This window comes from Scyliorhinus torazame, chromosome 24 (assembly GCF_047496885.1).
Source record: "Scyliorhinus torazame isolate Kashiwa2021f chromosome 24, sScyTor2.1, whole genome shotgun sequence".
Taxonomy (NCBI): Eukaryota; Metazoa; Chordata; class Chondrichthyes; order Carcharhiniformes; family Scyliorhinidae; genus Scyliorhinus; species Scyliorhinus torazame.
Window position 1 is genome coordinate 5,530,973 of NC_092730.1, and position 18,049 is coordinate 5,549,021.

Genomic DNA, 18,049 nt, shown 5'->3' on the forward strand with positions numbered 1-18,049 from the left:
AGGGAGCTTTACTCTGTATCTAACCCTGTGCTGTACCTGTCCTGGGAGTGTTTGATGGGGAGAGTGTAGAGGGAGCTTTACTCTGTATCTAACCCCGTGCTGTACCTGTCCTGGGAGTGTTTGATGGGGACAGAGAAGAGGGAGCTTTACTCTGTATCTAACCCCGTGCTGTACCTGTCCTGGGAGTGTTTGATGGGGACAGTGCAGAGGGAGCTTTACTCTGTATGTAACACCGTGCTGTACCTGTCCTGGGAGTGTTTGATGGGGACAGTGTAGAGGGAGCTTTACTCTGTATCTAACCCCGTGCTGTACCTGTCCTGGGAGTGTTTGATGGGGAGAGTGTAGAGGGAGCTTTACTCTGTATCTAACCCCGTGCTGTACCTGTCCTGGGAGTGTTTGATGGGGACAGTGTAGAGGGAGCTTTACTCTGTATCTAACCCCGTGCTGTACCTGTCCTGGGAGTGTTTGATGGGGACAGTGTAGAGGGAGCTTTACTCTGTATCTAACCCCGTGCTGTACCTGTCCTGGGAGTGTTTGATGGGGACAGTGTAGAGGGAGCTTTACTCTGTATCTAACCCCGTGCTGTACCTGTCCTGGGAGTGTTTGATGGGGACAGTGTAGAGGGAGCTTTACTCTGAATCTAACCCCGTGCTGTACCTGTCCTGGGAGTGTTTGATGGGGACAGTGTAGAGGGAGCTTTACTCTGTATCTAACCCCGTGCTGTACCTGTCCTGGGAGTGTTTGATGGGGACAGTGTAGAGGGAGCTTTACTCTGTATCTAACCCCGTGCTGTACCTGTCCTGGGAGTGTTTGATGGGGACAGTGTAGAGGGAGCTTTACTCTGTATCTAACCCCGTGCTGTACCTGTCCTGGGAGTGTTTGATGGGGACAGTGTAGAGGGAGCTTTACTCTGTATCTAACCCCGTGCTGTACCTGTCCTGGGAGTGTTTGATGGGGAGAGTGTAGAGGGAGCTTTACTCTGTATCTAACCCCGTGCTGTACCTATCCTGGGAGTGTTTGATGGGGACAGTGTAGAGGGAGCTTTACTCTGTATCTAACCAAGTGCTGCACCTGTCCTGGGAGTGTTTGATGGGGACAGTGTAGAGGGAGCTTTACTCTGTATCTAACCCCGTGCTGTACCTGTCCTGGGAGTGTTTGATGGGGACAGAGTAGAGGGAGCTTTACTCTGTGTCTAACCACGTGCTGTACCTGTCCTGGGAGTGTTTGATGGGGACAGTGCAGAGGGAGCTTTACTCTGTATCTAACCCGTGCTGTACCTGTCCTGGGAGTGTTTGATGGGGACAGTGTAGAGGGAGCTTTACTCTGTTATCTAACCCCGTGCTGTACCTGTCCTGGGAGTGTTTGATGGGGACAGTGTAGAGGGAGCTTTACTCTGTATCTAACCCCATGCTGTACCTGTCCTGGGAGTGTTTGATGGGGACAGTGTAGAGGGAGCTTTACTCTGTATCTAACCCCGTGCTGTACCTGTCCTGGGAGTGTTTGATGGGGACAGTGTAGAGGGAGCTTTACTCTGTATCTAACCCCGTGCTGTACCTGTCCTGGGAGTGTTTGATGGGGACAGTGTAGAGGGAGCTTTACTCTGTATCTAACCCCATGCTGTACCTGTCCTGGGAGTGTTTGATGGGGACAGTGTAGAGGGAGCTTTACTCTGTATCTAACCCCGTGCTGTACCTGTCCTGGGAGTGTTTGATGGGGACAGTGTAGAGGGAGCTTTACTCTGTATCTAACCCCGTGCTGTACCTGTCCTGGGAGTGTTTGATGGGGACAGTGTAGAGGGAGCTTTACTCTGTATCTAACCCCGTGCTGTACCTGTCCTGGGAGTGTTTGATGGGGACAGTGTAGAGGGAGCTTTACTCTGTATCTAACCCCGTGCTGTACCTGTCCTGGGAGTGTTTGATGGGGAGAGTGTAGAGGGAGCTTTACTCTGTATCTAACCCCGTGCTGTACCTGTCCTGGGAGTGTTTGATGGGTCAGTGTAGAGGGAGCTTTACTCTGTATCTAACCCCGTGCTGTACCTGTCCTGGGAGTGTTTGATGGGGGAACAGTGTAGAGGGAGCTTTCCTCTGTATCTAACCCCGTGCTGTATCTGTCCTGGGAGTGTTTGATGGGGACAGTGTAGAGGGAGCTTTACTCTGTATCTAACCAAGTGCTGCACCTGTCCTGGGAGTGTTTGATGGGGACAGTGTAGAGGGAGCTTTACTCTGTATCTAACCCCGTGCTGTACCTGTCCTGGGAGTGTTTGATGGGGACAGAGTAGAGGGAGCTTTACTCTGTGTCTAACCACGTGCTGTACCTGTCCTGGGAGTGTTTGATGGGGACAGTGTAGAGGGAGCTTTACTCTGTATCTAACCCGTGCTGTACCTGTCCTGGGAGTGTTTGATGGGGACAGTGTAGAGGGAGCTTTACTCTGTTATCTAACCCCGTGCTGTACCTGTCCTGGGAGTGTTTGATGGGGACAGTGTAGAGGGAGCTTTACTCTGTATCTAACCCCATGCTGTACCTGTCCTGGGAGTGTTTGATGGGGACAGTGTAGAGGGAGCTTTACTCTGTATCTAACCCCGTGCTGTACCTGTCCTGGGAGTGTTTGATGGGGACAGTGTAGAGGGAGCTTTACTCTGTATCTAACCCCGTGCTGTACCTGTCCTGGGAGTGTTTGATGGGGACAGTGTAGAGGGAGCTTTACTCTGTATCTAACCCCGTGCTGTACCTGTCCTGGGAGTGTTTGATGGGGACAGTGTAGAGGGAGCTTTACTCTGTATCTAACCCCGTGCTGTACCTGTCCTGGGAGTGTTTGATGGGGAGAGTGTAGAGGGAGCTTTACTCTGTATCTAACCCCGTGCTGTACCTGTCCTGGGAGTGTTTGATGGGTCAGTGTAGAGGGAGCTTTACTCTGTATCTAACCCCGTGCTGTACCTGTCCTGGGAGTGTTTGATGGGGGAACAGTGTAGAGGGAGCTTTACTCTGTATCTAACCCCGTGCTGTATCTGTCCTGGGAGTGTTTGATGGGGACAGTGTAGAGGGAGCTTTACTCTGTATCTAACCCCGTGCTGTGCCTGTCCTGGGAGTGTTTGATGGGGACAGTGTAGAGGGAGCTTTACTCTGTATCTAACCCCGTGCTGTACCTGTCCTGGGAGAGTTTGATGGGGACAGTGTATAGGGAGCTTTACTCTGTATCTAACCCCGTGCTGTACCTGTCCTGGGAGTGTTTGATGGGGACAGTGTAAACTCCACACGAACAGTGACGCGGGGCCAGGATCAAACCCGGGTCCTTAGCTGCGTGAGGCAGCAGTGCTAACCACTGCGCCCCCTTGCCGCCCTCTCAACTTTCTTCCTAACTCCCTATATTCTGCTTTTAGGACCTCATCCCTTTTTTTAACCTATGTCGTTGGTGCCGATGTCGTTTGTACCGATGTATACCACGGCCACTGGCTGTTCACCCCCCCCCGCCAGAATGTCCTGTACCCACTCCGAGACATCCTTGACCCTAGCACTAGGGAGGCAACGCACCATCCTGGAGTCATGTTTGCGGCCACAGAAATGCCTGTCTATTCCCCTTACAATTGAATCCCCTGTAACGATTGCATTCTCTCCCTTTTTACCCCTCCCCTCTGCAGCGGAACCGACCATGGTGCCACAAGTTTGGCTGTTGCTGTTTTCCCTGAGAGGCCGTTCCCCTCAACAGTATCCAAAGCGGTATACCTGTTCTGCAGGGGAATGGCCACAGGAGATTCCTGCACTTCCTGCCTCGCTCTCTTGCTCTGTCTGGTGGTCACCCATTCCCTTCCTGCCTGCGGGGTCTGAGCCTGCGGTGTGACCACCTCTCCATACGTGCTATCCACGACACACTCCGTCTCACAGATGCCCCACAGAGTCCCAGCCACCGCTCCAGCCCTGTAACCTAGGTTTCCAGGAGCTGTATTTGGAGACACTTACTGCACACATGCTGGCCCCAGGTACTGGAAATGTTCCTGGCTTCCCACATGGAGCAAGAAGAGCAAACCAAGGCTTTGAGCTCTGCTGCTATAATTTACCCTTTGAAATTAAAGCTTTGGAAGATGCTTGACATTAGATTGAATCCAATTCTCTCTGGCTCGTCTTTGCTTGCTCTCATTACTCCCAATAAGAGCCCTCACAGATTAAAAACCACAAAACATATTTTCAAATTATGAGTTTTACAAGTTGGAAAGACTTCTGACCTTGCCCACTGTTTACCAATCAGCTCTCTCCCTTGTAGCCTCGGCTGCAGCAGGGCAAGGCACTTATCTGAAGATTTACAAACTACAAAGCAAGGAGAAAAATCAAAGAGCTCCTCTTCCCGCTCTGGACCGAATTCCCCACTCTGCACCGAGTCCCCGCTCTGCACCGAGTTCCCACTCTGCACTGAATTCCCCACTCTGCACCGAGTCCCCGCTCTGCACCGAGTTCCCAATCTGCACCGAGTCTCCACTCTGCACCGAGTCCCCACTCTGCACCGAGTTCCCACTCTGCACCGAGTCCCCGCTCTGCACCGAGTCCCCACTCTGCACCGAGTCCCCACTCTGCACCGAGTCCCCACTCTGCACTGAATTCCCCACTCTGCACCGGGTCCACGCTCTGCACCGAGTTCCCACTCTGCACCGAATTCCCCACTCTGCACCGAGTCCCCGCTCTGCACCGAATTCCCCACTCTGCACTGAATTCCCCACTCTGCACCGAGTCCACGCTCTGCACCGAATTCCCCACTCTGCACCGTGTTCCCACTCTGCACCGAATTCCCCACTCTGCACTGATTTCCCCACTCTGCACCGAGTCCCCGCTCTGCACCGAGTTCCCACTCTGCACCGAGTCCACGCTGTGCACCGAATTCCCACTCTGCACCGAGTTCCCACTCTGCACCGAGTTCCCACTCTGCACCGAGTTCCCACTCTGCACCGAGTCCCCGCTCTGCACCGAGTCCCCACACTGCACCGAATTCCCGACTCTGCACCGAGTCCACGCTCTGCACCGAATTCCCCACTCTGCACTGAGTCCACGCTCTGCACCGAGTTCCCACTCTGAACCGAATTCCCCGCTCTGCACCGAGTCCCCACACTGCACCGAATTCCCGACTCTGCACCGAGTCCACGCTCTGCACCGAATTCCCCACTCTGCACTGAGTCCACGCTCTGCACCGAGTCCCCACTCTGCACCGAGTCCCCGCTCTTCACCGAGTCCCCACTCTGCACCGAATTCCCCGCTCTGCACCGAATTCCCCACTCTGCACCGAATACCCACTCTGCACCGAGTCCCCACTCTGAACCGAATTCCCACTCTGCTCCGAACTCCCACTCTGCACCGAGTCCCCGCTCTTCACCGAGTTCCCATTCTGCACCGAGTTCCCACTCTGCACCGAGTTCCCGCTCTGCACCGAGTTCCCACTCTGCACCGAGTTCCCACTCTGCACCGAGTCCCAGCTCTGCACCGAGTCCCCACTCTGCACCGAGTTCCCACTCTGCACCGAGTTCCCACTCTGCACCGAGTTCCCACACTGCACCGAGTTCCCGCTCTGCACCGAGTTCCCACTCTGCACCGAGTTCCCCACTCTGCACCGAGTTCCCACTCTGCACCGGGTTCCCACTCTGCACCGAATTCCCACTCTGCACCGAGTTCCCACTCTGCACCAAGTTCCCACTCTGCACCGAGTTCCCACTCTGCACCAAATTCCCACTCTGCACCGGGTTCCCACTCTGTACTGAATTCCCACTCTGCACCGAGTCCCCGCTCTGCACCGAGTCCCCGCTCTGCACCGAGTCCCCGCTCTGCACCGAATTCCCACTCTGCACCGAGTTCCCGCTCTTCACCGAGTTCCCCACTCTGCACCGAGTTCCCGCTCTTCACCGAGTCCCCACTCTGCACCGAGTCCCCGCTCAACACCGAGTTCCCACTCTGCACCGAGTCCCCGCTCTGCACCGAGTTCCCACTCTGCACCGAGTTCCCACTCTGCACCGAGTCCCCACTCTGCACCGAGTCCCCGCTCAACACCGAGTTCCCACTCTGCACCGAGTCCCCGCTCTGCACCGAGTTCCCACTCTGCTCCGAACTGCCACTCTGCACCAAGTCCCCGCTCTTCACCGAGTTCCCATTCTGCACCGAGTTCCCACTCTGCACCGAGTTCCCGCTCTGCACCGAGTTCCCACTCTGCACCGAGTTCCCACACTGCACCGAGTCCTAGCTCTGCACCGAGTCCCCACTCTGCACCGAGTCCCCGCTCTGCACCGAATTCCCCACTCTGCACCGAATTCCCCACTCTGCACCGTGTTCCCACTCTGCACCGAATTCCCCACTCTGCCCTGAATTCCCCACTCTGCACCGAGTCCCCACTCTGCACCGAGTCCCCGCTCTGCACCGAGTTCCCCACTCTGCACCGAATTCCCCACTCTGCACCGTGTTCCCACTCTGCACCGAATTCCCCACTCTGCACTGAATTCCCTACTCTGCACCGAGTCCACGCTCTGCACCGAATTCCCCACTCTGCACTGAATTCCCCTCTCTGCAGCGAGTCCCCACTCTGCACTGATTTCCCCACTCTGCACCGAGTCCACGCTCTGCACCGAATTCCCACTCTGCACCGAGTTCCCACTCTGCACCGAGTTCCCACTCTGCACCGAGTTCCCACTCTGCACCGAGTCCCCGCTCTGCACCGAGTCCCCACTCTGCACCGAATTCCCCACTCTGCACCGAGTCCATGCTCTGCACCGAATTCACGCTCTGCACTGAGTCCACGCTCTGCACCGAGTTCCCACTCTGAACCGAATTCCCACTCTGCACCGAGTCCCCGCTCTTCACCGAGTCCCCACTCTGCACCAAATTCCCCACTCTGCACCGAATACCCACTCTGCACCGAGTTCCCACTCTGCACCGAGTCCCCACTCTGCACCGAGTCTCCGCTCTGCACCGAGTTCCCAATCTGCACCGAGTCCCCACTCTGCACCGAGTCCCCACTCTGCACCGAGTTCCCACTCTGCACCGAGTCCCCGCTCTGCACCGAGTCCCCACTCTGCACCGAGTCCCCACTCTGCACCGAGTCCCCACTCTGCACTGAATACCCCACTCTGCACCGGGTCCACGCTCTGCACCGAGTTCCCACTCTGCACCGAATTCCCCACTCTGCACCGAGTCCCCGCTCTGCACCGAATTCCCCACTCTGCACTGAATTCCCCACTCTGCACCGAGTCCACGCTCTGCACCGAATTCCCCACTCTGCACCGTGTTCCCACTCTGCACCGAATTCCCCACTCTGCACTGATTTCCCCACTCTGCACCGAGTCCCCGCTCTGCACCGAGTCCCCACTCTGCACCGAGTCCCCGCTCAACACCGAGTTCCCACTCTGCACCGAGTCCCCGCTCTGCACCGAGTTCCCACTCTGCTCCGAACTGCCACTCTGCACCAAGTCCCCGCTCTTCACCGAGTTCCCATTCTGCACCGAGTTCCCACTCTGCACCGAGTTCCCGCTCTGCACCGAGTTCCCACTCTGCACCGAGTTCCCACACTGCACCGAGTCCTAGCTCTGCACCGAGTCCCCACTCTGCACCGAGTCCCCGCTCTGCACCGAATTCCCCACTCTGCACCGAATTCCCCACTCTGCACCGTGTTCCCACTCTGCACCGAATTCCCCACTCTGCCCTGAATTCCCCACTCTGCACCGAGTCCCCACTCTGCACCGAGTCCCCGCTCTGCACCGAGTTCCCCACTCTGCACCGAATTCCCCACTCTGCACCGTGTTCCCACTCTGCACCGAATTCCCCACTCTGCACTGAATTCCCTACTCTGCACCGAGTCCACGCTCTGCACCGAATTCCCCACTCTGCACTGAATTCCCCTCTCTGCAGCGAGTCCCCACTCTGCACTGATTTCCCCACTCTGCACCGAGTCCACGCTCTGCACCGAATTCCCACTCTGCACCGAGTTCCCACTCTGCACTGAGTTCCCACTCTGCACCGAGTTCCCACTCTGCACTGAGTCCCCGCTCTGCACCGAGTCCCCACTCTGCACCGAATTCCCCACTCTGCACCGAGTCCATGCTCTGCACCGAATTCACGCTCTGCACTGAGTCCACGCTCTGCACCGAGTTCCCACTCTGAACCGAATTCCCACTCTGCACCGAGTCCCCGCTCTTCACCGAGTCCCCACTCTGCACCAAATTCCCCACTCTGCACCGAATACCCACTCTGCACCGAGTTCCCACTCTGCACCGAGTCCCCACTCTGCACCGAGTCCCCGCTCTGCACCGAGTTCCCAATCTGCACCGAGTCCCCACTCTGCACCGAGTCCCCACTCTGCACCGAGTTCCCACTCTGCACCGAGTCCCCGCTCTGCACCGAGTCCCCACTCTGCACCGAGTCCCCACTCTGCACCGAGTCCCCACTCTGCACTGAATTCCCCACTCTGCACCGGGTCCACGCTCTGCACCGAGTTCCCACTCTGCACCGAATTCCCCACTCTGCACCGAGTCCCCGCTCTGCACCGAATTCCCCACTCTGCACTGAATTCCCCACTCTGCACCGAGTCCACGCTCTGCACCGAATTCCCCACTCTGCACCGTGTTCCCACTCTGCACCGAATTCCCCACTCTGCACTGATTTCCCCACTCTGCACCGAGTCCCCGCTCTGCACCGAGTTCCCACTCTGCACCGAGTCCACGCTGTGCACCGAATTCCCACTCTGCACCGAGTTCCCACTCTGCACCGAGTTCCCACTCTGCACCGAGTTCCCACTCTGCACCGAGTCCCCGCTCTGCACCGAGTCCCCACTCTGCACCGAATTCCCGACTCTGCACCGAGTCCACGCTCTGCACCGAATTCCCCACTCTGCACTGAGTCCACGCTCTGCACCGAGTTCCCACTCTGAACCGAATTCCCACTCTGCACCGAGTCCCCGCTCTTCACCGAGTCCCCACTCTGCACCGAATTCCCCGCTCTGCACCGAATTCCCCACTCTGCACCGAATACCCACTCTGCACCGAGTCCCCACTCTGCACCGAGTCCCCACTCTGCACCGAGTCCCCACTCTGCACCGAGTTCCCGCTCTTCACCGAGTTCCCACTCTGAACCGAATTCCCACTCTGCTCCGAACTCCCACTCTGCACCGAGTCCCCGCTCTTCACCGAGTTCCCATTCTGCACCGAGTTCCCACTCTGCACCGAGTTCCCGCTCTGCACCGAGTTCCCACTCTGCACCGAGTTCCCACTCTGCACCGAGTCCCAGCTCTGCACCGAGTCCCCACTCTGCACCGAGTTCCCACTCTGCACCGAGTTCCCACTCTGCACCGAGTTCCCACACTGCACCGAGTTCCCGCTCTGCACCGAGTTCCCACTCTGCACCGAGTTCCCCACTCTGCACCGGGTTCCCACTCTGCACCGAATTCCCACTCTGCACCGAGTTCCCACTCTGCACCAAGTTCCCACTCTGCACCGAGTTCCCACTCTGCACCAAATTCCCACTCTGCACCGGGTTCCCACTCTGTACTGAATTCCCACTCTGCACCGAGTCCCCGCTCTGCACCGAGTCCCCGCTCTGCACCGAGTCCCCGCTCTGCACCGAATTCCCACTCTGCACCGAGTTCCCGCTCTTCACCGAGTTCCCCACTCTGCACCGAGTTCCCGCTCTTCACCGAGTCCCCACTCTGAACCGAATTCCCACTCTGCACCGAGTCCCCGCTCTTCACCGAGTCCCCACTCTGCACCGAAATCCCCACTCTGCACCGAATTCCCACTCTGCATCGAGTTCCCACTCTGCACCGAGTCCCCACTCTGCACCGAGTCCCCGCTCAACACCGAGTTCCCACTCTGCACCGAGTCCCCGCTCTGCACCGAGTTCCCACTCTGCTCCGAACTGCCACTCTGCACCAAGTCCCCGCTCTTCACCGAGTTCCCATTCTGCACCGAGTTCCCACTCTGCACCGAGTTCCCGCTCTGCACCGAGTTCCCACTCTGCACCGAGTTCCCACACTGCACCGAGTCCTAGCTCTGCACCGAGTCCCCACTCTGCACCGAGTCCCCGCTCTGCACCGAATTCCCCACTCTGCACCGAATTCCCCACTCTGCACCGTGTTCCCACTCTGCACCGAATTCCCCACTCTGCCCTGAATTCCCCACTCTGCACCGAGTCCCCACTCTGCACCGAGTCCCCGCTCTGCACCGAGTTCCCCACTCTGCACCGAATTCCCCACTCTGCACCGTGTTCCCACTCTGCACCGAATTCCCCACTCTGCACTGAATTCCCTACTCTGCACCGAGTCCACGCTCTGCACCGAATTCCCCACTCTGCACTGAATTCCCCTCTCTGCAGCGAGTCCCCACTCTGCACTGATTTCCCCACTCTGCACCGAGTCCACGCTCTGCACCGAATTCCCACTCTGCACCGAGTTCCCACTCTGCACCGAGTTCCCACTCTGCACCGAGTTCCCACTCTGCACCGAGTCCCCGCTCTGCACCGAGTCCCCACTCTGCACCGAATTCCCCACTCTGCACCGAGTCCATGCTCTGCACCGAATTCACGCTCTGCACTGAGTCCACGCTCTGCACCGAGTTCCCACTCTGAACCGAATTCCCACTCTGCACCGAGTCCCCGCTCTTCACCGAGTCCCCACTCTGCACCAAATTCCCCACTCTGCACCGAATACCCACTCTGCACCGAGTTCCCACTCTGCACCGAGTCCCCACTCTGCACCGAGTCCCCACTCTGCACCGAGTCCCCACTCTGCACCGAGTCCCCACTCTGCACCGAGTTCCCACTCTGAACCGAATTCCCACTCTGCACCGAGTCCCCGCTCTTCACCGAGTCCCCACTCTGCACCGAAATCCCCACTCTGCACCGAATTCCCACTCTGCACCGAGTCCCCACTCTGCACCGAGTTCCCACTCTGCACCGAGTCCCCGCTCTGCACCGAGTTCCCACTCTGCTCCGAACTCCCACTCTGCACCGAGTCCCCGCTCTTCACCGAGTTCCCATTCTGCACCGAGTTGCCACTCTGCACCGAGTTCCCGCTCTGCACCGAGTTCCCACTCTGCACCGAGTTCCCACTCTGCACCGAGTTCCCGCTCTGCACCGAGTTCCCACTCTGCACCGAGTTCCCCACTCTGCACCGAGTTCCCACTCTGCACCGGGTTCCCACTCTGCACCGAATTCCCACTCTGCACCGAGTTCCCACTCTGCACCGAGTTCCCACTCTGCACCGAGTTCCCACTCTGCACCAAATTCCCACTCTGCACCGAGTTCCCACTCTGCACCGAGTTCCCCACTCTGCACCGAGTCCCCGCACTGCACCGAATTCCCCACTCTGCACCGAGTTCCCACTCTGCACCGTGTTCCCCACTCTGCACCGAGTCCCCACTCTGCTCCGAGTCCCCACTCTGCACCGAGTCCCCACTCTGCACCGAGTTCCCACTCTGCACCGAGTCCCCACTCTGCACCGAGTCCCCGCTCTTCACCGAGTCCCCACTCTGCACCGAAATCCCCACTCTGCACCGAATTCCTACTCTGCACCGAGTCCCCACTCTGCACCGAGTTCCCACTCTGCACCGAGTCCCCGCTCTGCACCGAGTTCCCGCTCTGCACCGAGTTCCCACTCTGCTCCGAACTCCCACTCTGCACCGAGTCCCCGCTCTTCACCGAGTTCCCATTCTGCACCGAGTTCCCACTCTGCACCGAGTTCCCGCTCTGCACCGAGTTCCCACTCTGCACCGAGTTCCCACTCTGCACCGAGTCCCAGCTCTGCACCGAGTCCCAGCTCTGCACCGAGTCCCAGCTCTGCACCGAGTCCCCACTCTGCACCGAGTTCCCACTCTGCACCGAGTTCCCGCTCTGCACCGAGTTCCCCACTCTGCACCGAGTTCCCACTCTGCACCGGGTTCCCACTCTGCACCGAATTCCCACTCTGCACCGAGTTCCCACTCTGCACCGAGTTCCCACTCTGCACCGAGTTCCCACTCTGCACCAAATTCCCACTCTTCACCGGGTTCCCACTCTGTACTGAATTCCCACTCTGCACCGAGTCCCCGCTCTGCACCGAGTCCCCGCTCTGCACCGAGTCCCCGCTCTGCACCGAATTCCCCACTCTGCACCGAGTTCCCGCTCTTCACCGAGTTCCCCACTCTGCACCGAGTTCCCCACTCTGCACCGAGTCCCCACTCTGCACCGAATTTCCCACTCTGCACCGAGTTCCCACTCTGCACCGAGTTCCCCACTCTGCACCGAGTCCCCGCTCTGCACCGAATTCCCCACTCTGCACCGAGTTCCCACTGTGCACCGTGTTCCCCACTCTGCACCGAGTCCCCACTCTGCTCCGAGTCCCATCTCTGCACCGAGTCCCCACTCTGCACCGTGTCCCCGCTCTGCACCGAGTTCCCCACTCTGCACCGAGTCCCCGCTCTGCACCGAATTCCCCACTCTGCACCGAATTCCCCACTCTGCACCGAGTTCCCCACTCTGCACCGAGTTCCCACTCTGCACCGAGTCCCCACTCTGCACCGAGTCCCCGCTCTGCACCGAGTCCCCACTCTGCACCGAATTCCCCACTCTGCACCGAGTCCCCACTCTGCACTGAATTCCCTAGTTTAAAACTCCCTCTGCCTGTGGCCTCTCCCCCATTGCTCGTGCGCAAAGCTCACTGTGAGTGCGCTTTGAAGCCCTTTACTTCAATAGAGCTGCGACTGTCTGGGATGACTCACACCAGATAATCAACACCTCTTTCCTGCTAATCCAGCTTCAGGAGATTGACAGGTAATTGCTGCTCAGCTATTTGGGGCAGCTCCCTGTTAACCCAAAACACAAGCTGGTCCCCTCAATCGAGTGGAGCCTAAGACCCTGAATGTATGCCTCTGCTCACCCTCTGCTGAAATCCTCATCCATGCTTTAATATCATCGGACGTGACTAACCTGACGCTGTCCTCGCCAACCTGGGGAGATTAAGGAAACTGCACCGAATTCCCACTCTGCACCGAGTTCCCATTCTGCACCGAGTTCCCACTCTGCACCGAGTCACCACTCTGCCCCGAGTCCCCACTAAGCACCAAGTCCCCGCTCTGCACCGAGTCCCCGTTCTGCACTGAATTCCCCACTCTGCACCGAGTCCCCGCTCTGCACCGAGTCCCCACTCTGCACCGAGTTCCCACTAAGCACCGAATTCCCCACTCTGCACCGAGTTCCCACTCTGAACCGAGTCCCCACTCTGCACCGAGTCCCCGCTCTGCATCGAGTCCCCGCTCTGCACCGACTTCCCCACTCTGCACCGAATTCCCCACTCTGCACCGAGTCCCCGCTCTGCACCGAGTCCCCACTCTGCACCGCGTTCCCACTCTGCACCGAGTCCCCGCTCTGCACCGACTTCCCCACTCTGCACCGAATTCCCCACTCTGCACCGAGTCCCCGCTCTGCACCGAGTCCCCACTCTGCACCGAGTCCCCACTCTGCACCGAATTCCCACTCTGCACCGAATTCCCCACTCTGCACCGAGTTCCCCACTCTGCACCGAATTCCCCACTCTGCACCGTGTTCCCACTCTGCACCGAATTCCCCACTCTGCCCTGAATTCCCCACTCTGCACCGAGTCCCCACTCTGCACCGAGTCCCCGCTCTGCACCGAGTTCCCCACTCTGCACCGAATTCCCCACTCTGCACCGTGTTCCCACTCTGCACCGAATTCCCCACTCTGCACTGAATTCCCCACTCTGCACCGAGTCCATGCTCTGCACTGAATTCCCCACTCTGCAGCGAGTCCCCACTCTGCACTGATTTCCCCACTCTGCACCGAGTCCACGCTCTGCACCGAATTCCCACTCTGCACCGAGTTCCCACTCTGCACCGAGTTCCCACTCTGCACCGAGTTCCCACTCTGCACCGAGTCCCCGCTCTGCACCGAGTCCCCACTCTGCACCGAATTCCCCACTCTGCACCGAGTCCATGCTCTGCACCGAATTCACGCTCTGCACTGAGTCCACGCTCTGCACCGAGTTCCCACTCTGAACCGAATTCCCACTCTGCACCGAGTCCGCGCTCTTCACCGAGTCCCCACTCTGCACCAAATTCCCCACTCTGCACCGAATACCCACTCTGCACCGAGTTCCCACTCTGCACCGAGTCCCCACTCTGCACCGAGTCCCCACTCTGCACCGAGTCCCCACTCTGCACCGAGTCCCCACTCTGCACCGAGTCCCCACTCTGCACCGAGTTCCCACTCTGAACCGAATTCCCACTCTGCACCGAGTCCCCGCTCTTCACCGAGTCCCCACTCTGCACCGAAATCCCCACTCTGCACCGAATTCCCACTCTGCACCGAGTCCCCACTCTGCACCGAGTTCCCACTCTGCACCGAGTCCCCGCTCTGCACCGAGTTCCCACTCTGCTCCGAACTCCCACTCTGCACCGAGTCCCCGCTCTTCACCGAGTTCCCATTCTGCACCGAGTTCCCACTCTGCACCGAGTTCCCGCTCTGCACCGAGTTCCCACTCTGCACCGAGTTCCCACTCTGCACCGAGTTCCCACTCTGCACCGAGTTCCCGCTCTGCACCGAGTTCCCACTCTGCACCGAGTTCCCCACTCTGCACCGAGTTCCCACTCTGCACCGGGTTCCCACTCTGCACTGAATTCCCACTCTGCACCGAGTTCCCACTCTGCACCGAGTTCCCACTCTGCACCGAGTTCCCACTCTGCACCAAATTCCCACTCTGCACCGAGTTCCCACTCTGCACCGAGTTCCCGCTCTGCACCGAGTTCACACTCTGCACCGAGTTCCCCACTCTGCACCGAGTTCCCACTCTGCACCGGGTTCCCACTCTGCACCGAATTCCCACTCTGCACCGAGTTCCCACTCTGCACCGAGTTCCCACTCTGCACCGAGTTCCCACTCTGCACCAAATTCCCACTCTGCACCGGGTTCCCACTCTGTACTGAATTCCCACTCTGCACCGAGTCCCCGCTCTGCACCGAGTCCCCGCTCTGCACCGAGTCCCCGCTCTGCACCGAATTCCCCACTCTGCACCGAATTCCCCACTCTGCACCGAGTTCCCCACTCTGCACCGAGTTCCCACTCTGCACCGAGTCCCCACTCTGCACCGAGTCCCCGCTCTGCACCGAGTCCCCGCTCTGCACCGAGTCCCCACTCTGCACCGAATTCCCCACTCTGCACCGAGTCCCCACTCTGCACTGAATTCCCTAGTTTAAAACTCCCTCTGCCTGTGGCCTCTCCCCCATTGCTCGTGCGCAAAGCTCACTGTGAGTGCGCTTTGAAGCCCTTTACTTCAATAGAGCTGCGACTGTCTGGGATGACTCACACCAGATAATCAACACCTCTTTCCTGCTAATCCAGCTTCAGGAGATTGACAGGTAATTGCTGCTCAGCTATTTGGGGCAGCTCCCTGTTAACCCAAAACACAAGCTGGTCCCCTCAATCGAGTGGAGCCTAAGACCCTGAATGTATGCCTCTGCTCACCCTCTGCTGAAATCCTCATCCATGCTTTAATATCATCGGACGTGACTAACCTGACGCTGTCCTCGCCAACCTGGGGAGATTAAGGAAACTGCACCGAATTCCCACTCTGCACCGAGTTCCCATTCTGCACCGAGTTCCCACTCTGCACCGAGTCACCACTCTGCCCCGAGTCCCCACTCTGCACCAAGTCCCCGCTCTGCACCGAGTCCCCGTTCTGCACTGAATTCCCCACTCTGCACCGAGTCCCCGCTCTGCACCGAGTCCCCACTCTGCACCGAGTTCCCACTAAGCACCGAATTCCCCACTCTGCACCGAGTTCCCACTCTGAACCGAGTCCCCACTCTGCACCGAGTCCCCGCTCTGCATCGAGTCCCCGCTCTGCACCGACTTCCCCACTCTGCACCGAATTCCCCACTCTGCACCGAGTCCCCGCTCTGCACCGAGTCCCCACTCTGCACCGCGTTCCCACTCTGCACCGAGTCCCCGCTCTGCACCGACTTCCCCACTCTGCACCGAATTCCCCACTCTGCACCGAGTCCCCGCTCTGCACCGAGTCCCCACTCTGCACCGAGTCCCCACTCTGCACCGAATTCCCACTCTGCACCGAATTCCCCACTCTGCACCGAGTTCCCCACTCTGCACCGAATTCCCCACTCTGCACCGTGTTCCCACTCTGCACCGAATTCCCCACTCTGCCCTGAATTCCCCACTCTGCACCGAGTCCCCACTCTGCACCGAGCCCCGCTCTGCACCGAATTCCCCACTCTGCCCTGAATTCCCCACTCTGCACCGAGTCCCCACTCTGCACCGAGTCCCCGCTCTGCACCGAATTCCCCACTCTGCACTGAATTCCCCACTCTGCACCGAGTCCATGCTCTGCACCGAATTCCCCACTCTGCACTGAATTCCCCACTCTGCAGCGCGTCCCCACTCTGCACTGATTTCCCCACTCTGCACCGAGTCCACGCTCTGCACCGAATTCCCACTCTGCACCGAGTTCCCACTCTGCACCGAGTTCCCACTCTGCACCGAGTTCCCACTCTGCACCGAGTCCCCGCTCTGCACCGAGTCCCCACTCTGCACCGAATTCCCCACTCTGCACCGAGTCCATGCTCTGCACCGAATTCACGCTCTGCACTGAGTCCCCACTCTGCACCGAGTCCCCACTCTGCACCGAGTCCCCACTCTGCACCGAGTTCCCACTCTGAACCGAATTCCCACTCTGCACCGAGTCCGCGCTCTTCACCGAGTCCCCACTCTGCACCAAATTCCACACTCTGCACCGAATACCCACTCTGCACCGAGTTCCCACTCTGCACCGAGTCCCCACTCTGCACCGAGTCCCCACTCTGCACCGAGTCCCCACTCTGCACCGAGTCCCCACTCTGCACCGAGTTCCCACTCTGAACCGAATTCCCACTCTGCACCGAGTCCCCGCTCTTCACCGAGTCCCCACTCTGCACCGAAATCCCCACTCTGCACCGAATTCCCACTCTGCACCGAGTCCCCACTCTGCACCGAGTTCCCACTCTGCACCGAGTCCGCGCTCTGCACCGAGTTCCCACTCTGCTCCGAACTCCCACTCTGCACCGAGTCCCCGCTCTTCACCGAGTTCCCATTCTGCACCGAGTTCCCACTCTGCACCGAGTTCCCGCTCTGCACCGAGTTCCCACTCTGCACCGAGTTCCCACTCTGCACCGAGTTCCCACTCTGCACCGAGTTCCCGCTCTGCACCGAGTTCCCACTCTGCACCGAGTTCCCCACTCTGCACCGAGTTCCCACTCTGCACCGGGTTCCCACTCTGCACCGAATTCCCACTCTGCACCGAGTTCCCACTCTGCACCGAGTTCCCACTCTGCACCAAATTCCCACTCTGCACCGAGTTCCCACTCTGCACCGAGTTCCCGCTCTGCACCGAGTTCACACTCTGCACCGAGTTCCCCACTCTGCACCGAGTTCCCACTCTGCACCGGGTTCCCACTCTGCACCGAATTCCCACTCTGCACCGAGTTCCCACTCTGCACCGAGTTCCCACTCTGCACCGAGTTCCCACTCTGCACCAAATTCCCACTCTGCACCGGGTTCCCACTCTGTACTGAATTCCCACTCTGCACCGAGTCCCCGCTCTGCACCGAGTCCCCGCTCTGCACCGAGTCCCCGCTCTGCACCGAATTCCCCACCTTGCACCGAGTTCCCGCTCTTCACCGAGTTCCCCACTCTGCACCGAGTTCCCCACTCTGCACCGAGTCCCCACTCTGCACCGAGTTCCCACTCTGCACCGAGTCCCCGCTCTGCACCGAGTTCCCACTCTGCTCCGAACTCCCATTCTGCACCGAGTCCCCGCTCTTCACCGAGTTCCCATTCTCCACCGAGTTCCCACTCTGCACCGAGTTCCCGCTCTGCACCGAGTTCCCACTCTGCACCGAGTCCCAGCTCTGCACCGAGTCCCAGCTCTGCACCGAGTCCCCACTCTGCACCGAGTTCCCACTCTGCACCGAGTTCCCACTCTGCACCGAGTTCCCGCTCTGCACCGAGTTCCCCACTCTGCACCGAGTTCCCACTCTGCACCGGGTTCCCACTCTG

The 18,049-nt window shown here is 59.1% G+C and overlaps 1 protein-coding gene across 1 annotated transcript in view; it reads right to left on the reverse strand.

The window, feature by feature from the left end:
* LOC140400183 (REST corepressor 2-like) overlaps positions 1–18,049 on the reverse strand; it is a 1,146,610-nt gene that overhangs the window by 992,800 nt on the left and 135,761 nt on the right. The window lies entirely within an intron of this gene.